The 12,357-nt window shown below is 38.2% G+C and overlaps 1 long non-coding RNA gene across 1 annotated transcript in view; it reads right to left on the bottom strand.

The window, feature by feature from the left end:
- Window positions 1-4,070, bottom strand: part of LOC111933496 (uncharacterized) — a 458,147-nt gene extending 454,077 nt beyond the window's left edge. Inside the window, exon 1 of the long non-coding RNA XR_015274593.1 lies at window positions 3,722-4,070. This is a non-coding gene — a long non-coding RNA (uncharacterized LOC111933496). The remainder of the gene's footprint in view (window positions 1-3,721) is intronic.
- Between the last annotated feature and the right edge of the window lie 8,287 nt (window positions 4,071-12,357).

Genomic DNA, 12,357 nt, shown 5'->3' with positions numbered 1-12,357 from the left:
ACTGTTACTAGGGAGTAACATGATTCTTAGATTAAGGTCAATCAATATAGAGCTAATCAGAAAACCATTGGCTCATATTGATCTCGTGCAGCAGAGCTGAGGTTAAGAACACCCCAGTGCTTGATCTATTGGCACTTGAAGATGAACTGAGTAACACCAATTTCCATGAGAATAAATTCTTTAAAGTAAACTGGTAGTAAACTGGCCTCTGCACCACAGTATAATAACTATGCCATTGTCCTTCCAGAAAAAAAAAACAAACTTTCTCCAGATTTTTGATGGATTTCTTTTGCCTGCATATTTAATATAAGAGTGAGTCCTCTGATCTAACCAAGCACTTTTACTGCAACTGGCAAATCAACAAAGACTATGAACGCCAAAGGAGGTGGTGATGACCAGCTGGAGACAGTAATCTCTGGGATCTGTAAGAAGGATACAAACCACAGTCTCACCCTAACATTTTTGCTTGTTGCTCGGAGAGAAAGGGGCTACAGAGCCAGTTTTTCAATCCTGTCCTGGCTTGTGGAGTAGCATTTACTCCACTTTCTGTTTGGAAACATGCCCAGAAACAGTGTGTGTGAACTGCCTCAGGAGATGAGCAGGTCTTTGCCAAAATACCTCTAAAGAAAGCCAGGATCTCTGTTCTGTCTCTTACATGTGGAGCTGACAGTACCTCTTACAGTCAGCACATTCAAAACCTTCCACAATAAGACCTATTTTTAGTTGTTTATAACTTTGCCAGCGTTGACCATTCTGAGGAATTTCCTGTGCTGCGGGGTGTTTGCCGCAAGCTGAAAGATTTTGGAAAGCATCATCTTAAAAAAATGAGCCAATTTTAAGATGCAAGTGAGTAATGATCTACAATTCAAAAAAAAAAAAAAAAAAAAAAAAAAAAAAAAATTCATTTTTTGATACCTTCAAGCTAGGGAGAAAGAAATTGAAATGTGGCAGAAGGAAAATATCACTGCAATGTCATGGTGTGAAAATCCTCACAAATTTGTTTAAAGTAAAAGCTTCCAAAATTCCAGTTCCCACATGAACAGTTGAGACTTTTGGTACAGACTGACAGTAAAATGCTTTGAATGTGCCATTTCTGGCCTGAATTAAAGAAAGGGTTTTGTTTTTTTTTTTTTTGCAATTGCGCAATTGCCATGGTTAATTTAACACCGCACTTGAGAAACAAGAAAAGCAAAACTCCTCCTATGTTTTTTGTAGACAAGAGTGAGCTGTGTAATTCAGCAGAGAAAAGCTGGGACAATTTGGAAAAACAAGTTAAAAAGATTTGACAGTGACAGGGAGAAGAAAAAAAACCTTTAGTAAGAATGACTGAAGAAAACAAAAAGAATACAATTTAGAAGGGAAGGCATGAAAATAAGTGGGAAATGGCGTAGAGACAGGATAGGTACAAACACAGTACTGGCACAGAGTAGGGAAGGTGCTGCCAAGGTCCCTGTGGACACCCCAGGCAGTCATCTCAGAGCAGGTGACATCCCAGACAGACATGTGCAAACACATGCAAACTTTTGGACCTCTGTAATTTATGTGAGGATCTGTGATGCTTCAAATCTTTTCTCCTCTGGCACAGCTCACAGGATTTGGGTCCAGTCTGGTTTGTCTAAAGTCTTTCACTGTGCTCAGTCTCACCTGAAAGGAAGTGATCTGCTAAAAATAAGAAATCAATAGTTTATCAGCATCTCCTTTTACCTAACTCACAGTCATAAAAGATGGAGTATTTTGTGGGTTTTTTAAGGATTACAGAAGCAAACAACCCCTTGGCAGGTATTTAGTCCCAGCAAGGGCATTAAATTACATAATAGCACTCTTCTGTTCTCTTTTTCTCAGCAGGGTTCAGTTTCTCCCTTCTCATGCCAATGTAACCCTTTGCTAGTTATGGAATATGGCCATTCCCTGCTAGACTTCAGTAGAGTTGTTAGTTATTAAATAAAACAGTAATACATTCTCTAGTTTGCAGGTTTCAGAAATTTGAAGTGGTTGACCCAGGTATACACTGCCTCGGAAGGACTATTTTCCTTTCCTGTTTTTTGCTAGAATGTGTAGAACTGAAGGCTTTCCAGCAGTATACTGAAAACATTGATCTTCTAATCAGAAATCAGAGGCATGCATTGAAGGAGATAATTTATTACCTCATGAGTTTTATGTGGAGAGTGATTATTTTGTATAGTATGATGGAGGGAACAGAAGGGTAAAACTTACCAGTTGCAGTTATCAAGGCAATGCAGACTTCACTAGAACCATAATATAATTAAGGAGATGTCTCTGATCAAAGAAAGTTGTGCTCTTGTTTTTGAACTCATTCTGAGGAAAGGCTCAGTCAGCACTTTCCTGGTGTAAAACTGAAGCCCTCAACCTTTGAAGTTATTAAAGATTTTAGAGCATTTTTTACAATGAAAAAGCAAAGTTTAGCTAAGTCTCTAAGTACATTATATTTGAAGTAAGCATTTCTTCTAAAATCTTAACTAAGTATTGCACTTGCTGTTCTGAAGCATTTTTGTGATGGTGCTTCACACAGTTAAGCAATAACTGTGTCACATTTTAGCTTTTACTTGTTTAGTCAACATTGTTCAATTTGCATAGAGAAGAACATTTTGGAAGGTACAAATCTCCCTTCAGCTGCCTGCAGAATTAGATAATACACGTGATTATTTTATTTCAGAGACATCCAGTTCTACCCTACCCCTAAGGAAAGGATGTCTGGGATATTAGGTAGGTCATTTCTGCGACAAAGTCTAATGATAACTGCAGTGCAGGCACAAGCTGCAGTGCTGCCAGCCACTACTAAAGACAAATATTGTGTTTGTTCTTGTGCCCTAGATAGGAAAGTGGTGCATTAGAGGAGCTGTATCCTCCAGCCTGCACTGAACAAGTGACAGTGGAGATCACCATGCTTTAATTACAAGTTCATCTCCATAGTCAGGTTGGTCCTCCTCAGTTTCCTCATGGATAATGGATACAGAAAGTTAAAAGACATATGCATTTATACTGCTTGATTATGGATGAAAATCAGATACATGTCAGATTAAATTACAGATTTTGTGTTTAGATTCTGTGTGAGCAAAACCTTTCTAGTTCCATAGGCAAAATGGTCTCAAACTATGGGTAACTGTGCACCACTTCGCCATTTCTCAAGTAGAAAATCCCACAGAGGTTACTGGTACCTACATGAGGCTCTGGGAATCTCCACAGCTATCTCTGGACACTCTGGACTCTTTCCTTTGATGTTAATAAAGACTTGGATGTTTGTGTTTCCCCCCCACACCCTGTAATTTTTAGCCAGTTCTTAACCCAAGCCATCTCCTGTTCATCACAGAGCTTCCAGCCACCAATGTCTTTTCAGCTGCTAAGAAATAAATTATCAAAATTTCAGCAGCATCCTTCAAGATTAATTTAAGATTCTCATGGGAGAAACAGAAGGTTTATATGAGACTTTAAACCTGTTTTTAATGAAATTGACTGTGTAGTTGTTTGTACAACAATAAAATATCCTGTAAACACAGTCAGTGTAAGACCAGAGCTGATTGAGTTTTACAGATAAACAGTCACTGCTTATTTAGTTCCACATTTACTGAATGTGGTCTTCTTTAATTTTCCTTTCCTCAAAGGCAAGAAAAAAGATAAAAGAGAAATGAGCATAAATTAGTTCCATTCCTTACCTCTGAGCTCCAAAGACAAGTCTTCTCCAGCAGCAGTGATTTGTACTCACCTTCCCAGTCACTCTGCTGTGCTTAGCCACAGTTGGTTCTTGCTGAGGAATGCTACCAGGTAACATCATGGACTCTGTATAGAACCTGACCTTTTAACCAGCCATTCAGGCAGACAAGCTGCCACTTTATGGGCAGCTGGGGGTTGCAGTGCTTCCCTAGTGCTGGCTCCTTTTCAGATTATATATTTGAGATGGTGGCAAGAGAGCCTCTGCTTCATTCATAAGCTTATTCAGTGAACTACTGTACTTTCAGTGACATCTGAGAATAATATAATGAGTGTATAGCTTCACACCTTCACCATAGGCCTGACATTTTATTAGTGCTTTGTAAGCACTAATCAGCTGTATCAGCTTTGTAAGCCACATTGCATTAATTATGCTAAATTACTAAATACACACAGCTAAATTCAGATACTGGAAAACGAGTCTTCTGTTATAAAGCAGTTTCTCTTGAGAATAAAGTCATTTCAGAAAGCTTAAATACATACCTTTGCTTACTAATAACAGTGTTCTTGATATACAGAATACTTTAATTCTACAGAGTCTTTAATGTTCCCTGAGTCATTAATTTGACTAGTAAGTTCCACACACTGCCTGGAAGCAAAGATCTTCTTGTTGCATAGGTCCACAATGAAAGATACAGACAATTAGACTGCATCTCAAATTATGGGTTTAAGACAGCAACCAAAAGTGTTTGATTATGCCTGAAAATGATTATGAAAAGGGACCTGCATTTTTCTTGGGCATTTGACAGCTTTTGCTCCTTATCCCACAATTTTAAACATAAAATTGGTTTTACATTCACTCTCTATTTAACTTTAAACTTTCTAGCCAGAAGCCTTTTGGGAATATCTGATAACACACAAACTGAGTTCCCACAAATGGTAGCGTTGTATTACACACTCTGACTTCACAGATTCCAAATTTTCAACTCTTGGCTAACGAAGCATTTCTGAAAACCTTCAAATACCACCCCAGAAATATTGTCTTTTTTTCTTGCTTCTTAATTAAGAATTTTATAATTCAGACTTTTTCCTGGACATTTTCCAAGACAAGTTAAAATTTGAATTTACATAACTTCTAAGTTGCATTTTTTAGATATATTTCTATTACCATCAGTATCATGAGTCAAAACTATTGTGAGGAAAAACAATTTATTCTGCTTCAAGTATCAAATAGCAAGTTTTCTATTTTCTCATGACACTAGCAACTTTCTTGTTAATATTTTTTGCAGACTCCTTTCCAAGACCATTTAAAATATTTAATCTTATTCTTATAGCATAATTCATTTGGGATAATGAATTTAACAAAATATAAGACACAATTTCTGCTTGGCAAGATTTTTAAGTCATATTACTTTAAATTCATATACTCCAGAATGGTTGCTGACCACTCATAGCTGAGACAGGGCCCTGGTCTGACTGAAATTTGCATATTGCATTTACTAATAATATTAAAATAATCTAGTATGATAAGTTGCTTTCCTTGGTAGCATTTGCAATGGCACCTTCAGTGGTTTTTAGGCCTAAATATCCTTTTTAAAATCAAATTGGAATTTATGTAGAAGCCTAGTTTTAAATGTACCCCCAGCATTCAATGCACAGACCTGCTGCCCATTGGATCACACAGGAAAGCATTTGCATGATTTGGGAAAGCCCAGTGTGTTCTTGAGCTGGTCTTTGGGCAGCTAAATACATCCAAAATCTGACATTAATTCATAACTGACAGTGAGACTTGGTTTATAAACTTCTTTGACTCTTGCTCTGACTTATAAATATTCACCTGCTATTTGACATGGTAGAGAAAACCAATACAGCAGCCTCCCTGCAGCACACTCATGGCTCTGAGGCAGGAGAGGAAAGCCAGCTTAAATCACTGTAAGGCCTTTCACTGACTTCAACAGGTTTTGTATCTGCCCACTACTGACAGAAATCTCTGTTTATTATTTTCAACAATGTCACTTTTCATCTATTTAATTATTCCTCACAAAATCCCTTAAAAGGTTTTATTTTCTATATAATGCATTGCTAAATTATACTGATAAAGCATAATGTGACACCATTATTTCCCAGAAAAAAACTGGTCATGGCTTTTGTTTTATTTTCTAGATGTTTAATGCTCAATTATTCTATTTCTCTGAACAGAGAAACCTATGTATACGGTGGTTTCCAGCAAAGATCAAAGAAGAGCTTAATTTCATGGCTTATCGATAAGAAAATCTTTCATTTTCCCAACTAATGTTTTTATTCATAGATTGGAAACTGAGATAAACTTCCACAGAAGAATAAAAAGGCATTTACTCTCCTGTGAAGGCTGCAAAGTTAGAAGGAAAGCAGTTCCTGCCAGACTGGTAAATCCCTGACTAAATGGAGAGCAGAAAACAAGGACAGTGTTAGTGCTGCTTCTTTTGCAGCACTGCATCAATTAGCACAAGGAATTCCTCCACCAAATAAAGGGGAAAGAAGGTCTAAGGGAGACTTCCTGGCTTGAGACAGCCAGAAAGGTGCTGCTTTTTTTGCAAATGGCATTGCTGCTGTTCTTCTGTTTGTTCTCCCAAAAGATAAGAAGGAGAATATTTACCTTATGCAAGGGATTTGTAGGGATTTGAGGATAAAAGCACAAAAAGCATTGATATTATTATAAGCTGCTGAGCAGTTCTCTCAGATAATATGCCATTAGTCCAGGAGCTGACAAGGATCCTAACCTTAAATCTTCAAAGAATTCTGCCATGAATATCAGACCACTAGAGACAATCATGTATGTTTGTCTAGGGTATAGGAATAGTATGTGATATAAGAATATATATTAACATGTTCTGAACCTAATTCAGTAGCAAATTCAGAACATATTTAATTACTAGCCAAGGTTATGTCTCCAAAAATAACTAAGTGTGACTGGCAGGACTCTCTGATTAAACCAATGTCCATCCTAAAAGCGAAGGAGCTGTGAGAAATAAGGAACACACAGAAACCCAGGGAGAATGAAGCACATTCATCTTGTCTGTACTTGCAGAATCATCAGCCTTGAGTAAGAGAAGACATATGACTACAGTTTTCTAATAAAAGCCTGCTTTTTATGAGAATGAGATTCATTATATTGATAAGGACTTCAAAGTATTCATTTTGGTTACTGGGGAGAAGTCAAAAGCAGAATTGTTTAGTAGTGAGTTTTTAGCATAAGAGGCAAGAATTGGGATGGATGATCCTTGACTGGCAACACTGCCAAGCGAGTAAACACTGCTCAGTGTAAGAGTGTGCTCAGCCCCAAACCTCTCAGTGAAACACTGGGGGCTGTGCTCACACTGCATTGCAGCTCACAGCTCTTCACCCAGACAGCACAGAGCCTCCAGAGCCTGCTGCAAGGAGACAACTTCCAAGAATGTCATTTTGACTTCTAATCCACTTCCATCCTGGATAAAAAGCCTGATGTGAAAGTACATTTCCTTGGCCTACAAGAGGCAAAAGAGCTGTGTTCAGATCTCCTGGCCTGCAGCCCTATGCCATTTCACTACAAGCTTTAAAAGTTTTCTGATGAGGACTGTGAATTCCAAATAACTAAAATGAAGGAGATGAAGTTAGGGGAAAAATGAAATATACATATATATATAATCTGCATATATATATATATATATACTTGAACTCACCACAAAGCTTTTTATTGGAAGAAGATGGTTTGGCTTCAGTAGAATCCTGTGCTTAAAACATAGAAAAGGATTGTGGGTTTTCTTCCCTCTGGGATTTTGTTTTGTTTATTTTACAAGGCTAACATCTCAAAAAGGTGTCTTATGTTCCAAAGCCATGTGTAAGTAATTTATATAATTTGGTATAATTTAGGAAAAAAACAGATCACTGAAACTCTGACTCTGTGAAGTATTCAATATGTGCTTGAATGCCACTATGAATAGTTGGCTTTTCCTAAAACTAAGCTGAGCACTTGAGCAGGCAGTGACAAGAAGAAACAGCTTGTATGAAATCCATTTATTCATTCAGCAGCCCCACAGTGTATCCCCTGTGCATCCCTGTGTGTCCCCTGTTGCATCAGCATACGCCACCAAGGGCAGAGCAGTGCAGGATACCAGGACAACCCTTACAGGCAGCACTGCTGATTTCTCTATCATGGAAGTGTCCAAGTGTGAAAGAGAAGTCAGGAAATGAGGAAAGGAGCAGCTACAGAGAACTGGTGCAGTGGCCCAGAGAGTAAACTTGCAGATTAAATTAATAGGTAAGAGATAGAAAAAAGTTTCCAGTACGTAATATTTTAACTAAAAGTCTAGAAGAACACCAGAAAAGTTGTGCTGACAACCATTTTCACACAATACTTTCCTACATTTCTTACACTATCCTAATGTGTCAGTGTAACAATATTTCCTATCTTGTCAAGGCTTAGAAGGAAAGGCACAAAAAAGGAAAAGCTGAAAAGACAACAATGAAAGAGTAAACATCACTAAAAGAAATGTGACTTGACAGGAATGTTTCAGGCTCTTTTTTTCTCCTTTCTCCTAAATATAACTGCATTTTCCTGGGGTACAGTAGTGTTCAGATTTTGACCCAGTAGTGTTTATCATACAGGAGTCAATGTCATTCAGCCTTCATTCTGATTACATTAATCATTACAAGAAGTCCATGTTACAGACTTCTCATCCTTCACTTCAGGTTTCTGGTTATTTCTATCAAATCTGGCAGCATCTCACCAGCAGCGAATTCTGATGAACATAAGGGAGTTTAGCAATTAGGAGGAGCCAAAGGCAGGAAAAGCTGAACTTCCCCTGCCCTGCAGAGGCCTCTTACATCACTGTAGCCAAACATGAAGTCTAACAACTTGCTGTGTGTCTTGTTTTCCAAGATCTTACTTTAGAAAGACTTACTTTGTTTCCCCAGACTACTTCTTCCTCCAAACAAAATGAATGTAACCTGGCCTCTCCTCTTTTCTGCAAGGGAGTCACACATGGTCACATTTTGAAGGACATTCACACTTCTACATGAAATAGGAAAACCCAGAAGCCCCAGTACTGCAGCTAGGCTACGCAGCTAAATTATACCAGGGAAGGAAATGTGACAACAGAACTAGAGCAGGACCAGATCTTGAAAGTGTAATATATACAAGTCCATTAGTAGTGAGGAAAAAACATCTCTCATCTCTAGAAATTACTGTCTGCCATAAGCATCAGTATTGCACAGTGGTCTAAAAATTTGTGTTAGTATCTGTCATTTAAAAACATGTGGACACACAGGCAAGCAAATTTCCAGCCAGATGCAGCAATACAATTTTCAGAGGTAAACCATGACCTTATGTAAACACTAGACCAAACTCCACTTCTTGTGCTCAGAAAGACCAACTTTTAAACCAAAGTGCACTGGTGAGGTTTGCTTTTCCAACCATTCCTAAATATCTTTTTTTTTTCCTCTCAATAAAAATACTATTTTTGTGCTTCTCCTTAATACTTTAAACTTAGTTCTGTCATTTCCCTTATTACTTGAGGGGCAAACAACAGGGGTTCTAAAATAATGTCAAAATTTCATTGCAATATTTTTTACATAAAAATTTTTATTATAGAAATTATTATTATTATAGTAATTAGTATAATTAGCAATTATTATTATAGTAATTATTGGCATTTCAGCTTCCAGTGTATGCACTGTTCACAGCATTGTTTTACACTCCTTGTCATACATGGTGCTGGAAGTGTCCTCTCACAGTCACTGTCATCGTGCCAAAGCCTTTGGACCTGAACCTGGATCCATCCTAGGAGCATTTTCCAAGCTAGCCAAAGCAGCAATTCTGAAATTCAGGCTGCCTTACATTTTTATGGAACATTACTCTGGCTGCAAAAGACAAATAATACCTGTTCAGCATAAATGAACTGGTACAATGTTAACTTGTCAATAATTTAAAAACTTATCAGAACATGCACAGGTTTTACACAGAGTCAGCATTTTTGCCATGTGTCCACAGCAATTTTTTCAGTACTAAAAGAGAGTGCTAAATTGGGATTTATTATATCATTAAAACACAGCCCAACTCAAGCTGAGTATCTGGACAGAAGTACAGCCTCCTGAGCGGGAAAGCCTTAAAATCCATTGACAAATTTAAGAATTATAAATCGAATGTGTAAGATGATAATGGAGACACTGGAATGGAACAGATTGAAGTTTAACACTGTATCTGTCAAGGTTTAATACTACAAGAATTATAAAAGGTCCAAATACCTCCAATGCATCAAATGCTCCAAGTTCCATGCTACCACCATAGGGAGTTGCAGCAGGCAGCCAGGGGGACACTGCACAGCTGCACCTTGGTCAGCGCTGTGCTCAGATGCACAAATACCCAGATTTCCCTGCCCAGCTGGTGTGTGCGCCTCACCTGCTCACATCCCCAGGCACTGGGAGACACCAGCACATTCAATCTTCCTTCTACATGTCAAAAACACCTCTGAATCCATGGGAATCCACTGAAGTTACCAATGTTTAACACCTCAAGCCTAAAGCCTGCTGCTCCCTTTTAAGATTCGACAAGACTCAGCAGCATTGCCAAGAGGCATCGACCTCTGTGAGCAGCTTTAAATTAAGTAAGAGCCTCTAAACTTCATTACATGTGGTACCCTGGAAGGCTCAGCTGAATGAAGAGTTTGCAGTAACAACTCAGCACAATAATTACACCAGTCCCAGATCTGTTGATCTGAAGCTCATCCATAACCAATTCGGGTTTCACACCCACTACCACTACTACCTGCTACCATTGCAGAATTGTCATTTTAGTTCTGGTTTGCATAGATTTTTGTTTAACAATCTCAGTTGCAGCTACCACTTGTGCTACATCCCTTCTTTGTGATGTTCTCTCAAGCTTTCAGTTCTTGGCAATGCACAGTAGATTAAAATAATTGTTATTAATATTTTACCATACTGGTTCTTTTCCAGTACAGCTTTGTCATTTCATCTGTTTCTCAGCACTGGTGTGTTTTTCTGAGTTCAAAATCAACCTAAACTGATTATTTTAAAAATTATGTAAAATTCATTATAGAAATTTTTATTATGTAGTATTTTAGTAAAGGGTGTAATGATCAAAGTACTGTAGTTCCTAGAACATGCTCTTCTCACATAAAGTTATTTTTTTCCTATTGCAGCTAAAAAGGAACTTTTGTTATTTTGAAAAGCTCCCATTTCTGACATAAAATATATACTTAACATTTTAATGCAACACTTTCTTAGTTGCTAGAGCTGTTAGTCTAGCATTTCAGTATGATCCGCCCTACTGATTTTACACTCTATTTAAGCCACTTTCTTAAAATAAAAAACCCACCAGATATACGAGAAATTATTAATCATTTATGGTTTATAATACCTTTCATGAAGAAAAATTAAGAATAGTTTTATGGATCATACAGTTAGTTGCTGCAAAGAAATGTTAAATAAAGGAATCATTTAATAAGGGCAACCTCTCACAGAAAGTAAATACTTATTTATCCAACTGAAGCTGGAAAGTCAATAATTTAATGTCAGTGTAGCACCCTAAATCCACACTGGGGCATTGGCTGGTATTGGAGAGGAGAATGTCCTGCATGCAACCCTTGGGAAGCACTTCCCTTCAGGCACCCCAAATGCAGTCTGTGCTGCTGGGACAGGTCTGAGCTGCTGTTTGGGGTGCCTGTCATGATGGTGATGCTGAAAAACAAACTCAGAATCTCAAATGTCATTTACTGTTCCAAAAGCCACAAGCATGGATGAGAGCCTTGGCTGTTACAATGCTAGAATGGGTTTCAGCTACAGCCTAAATGATTTTGTGATGCCACTGGCACCTCTATAAGTTTTAGGCAGGACACACGGCATTTCCTCTATTGGTGACCCCCTATGTTTAGAGCACCATGCATGTTTTTGGTGCTCAAAATGACACCTTTTTTCAATATGTCTTATTAGCTGCCATTCACATTACCTTCTACAGTGTCTGGTCAGCTTCTACAAGCCTCCAGACAGGGCACATATCCATCTTCAGAATGAAATAGGACAAGACAGCAACTCAGAAGGAATTTCTGTAGGATGCGAGCGAGTGAGTGACATGAACACATTCAGTGTGTGTTTCATAGCAAGCAGGAGAGACCTGCAGTTTTCCAAGGTGCAGTTTCTGACCTAAGCCCTGTCAGAACTGCTACCTGCTTTGCTGAGAGGCTTCATCTGGCCCCCAAAAGCACTGAGGCAGCTGAAAGCAGCTAATGCCCCAAGGCCAGCCCTGGTCAGTAAAAATAAAAGCTACTTTAGCACCCCTACTCTGCCTTACTGACTTGAAATAGCCCATGACTAAAGGATGTGCCATGAGGGATTTGGGTATTGTGTTTTAAAAGTGCTGAAGGACAGCTGTGCCACAGGGACAGGTCATTAGTGTTAATTATTGGCTCTGCACATTTACTTAGTGAGATATTGGGTGATTGCTACTCTACTTGTTTTCTTCTGCGCTGATTGTGGTGTTTGTTCATCAGTTTTCTGTGCTTTAATTTGGTTGATTGACATGCCCAGAGAACAGAGAGTTCTGATTCTTTTATAAATTCAGAAGAAAAACTAACACAAAATAAATTGGCTCTGGCATTAACCTACATTCAAAAAAAGTGAACTACTTAGCTGATGTGCAATTTTAATCGTACTTCTCAT

Source organism: Cyanistes caeruleus, chromosome 10 (assembly GCF_971803275.1).
Source record: "Cyanistes caeruleus chromosome 10, bCyaCae1.hap1.1, whole genome shotgun sequence".
Taxonomy (NCBI): domain Eukaryota; kingdom Metazoa; phylum Chordata; class Aves; order Passeriformes; family Paridae; genus Cyanistes; species Cyanistes caeruleus.
The sequence above is the reverse complement of the archived record's forward strand: the minus strand, read 5'-3'. Positions and strand labels throughout refer to the sequence as shown.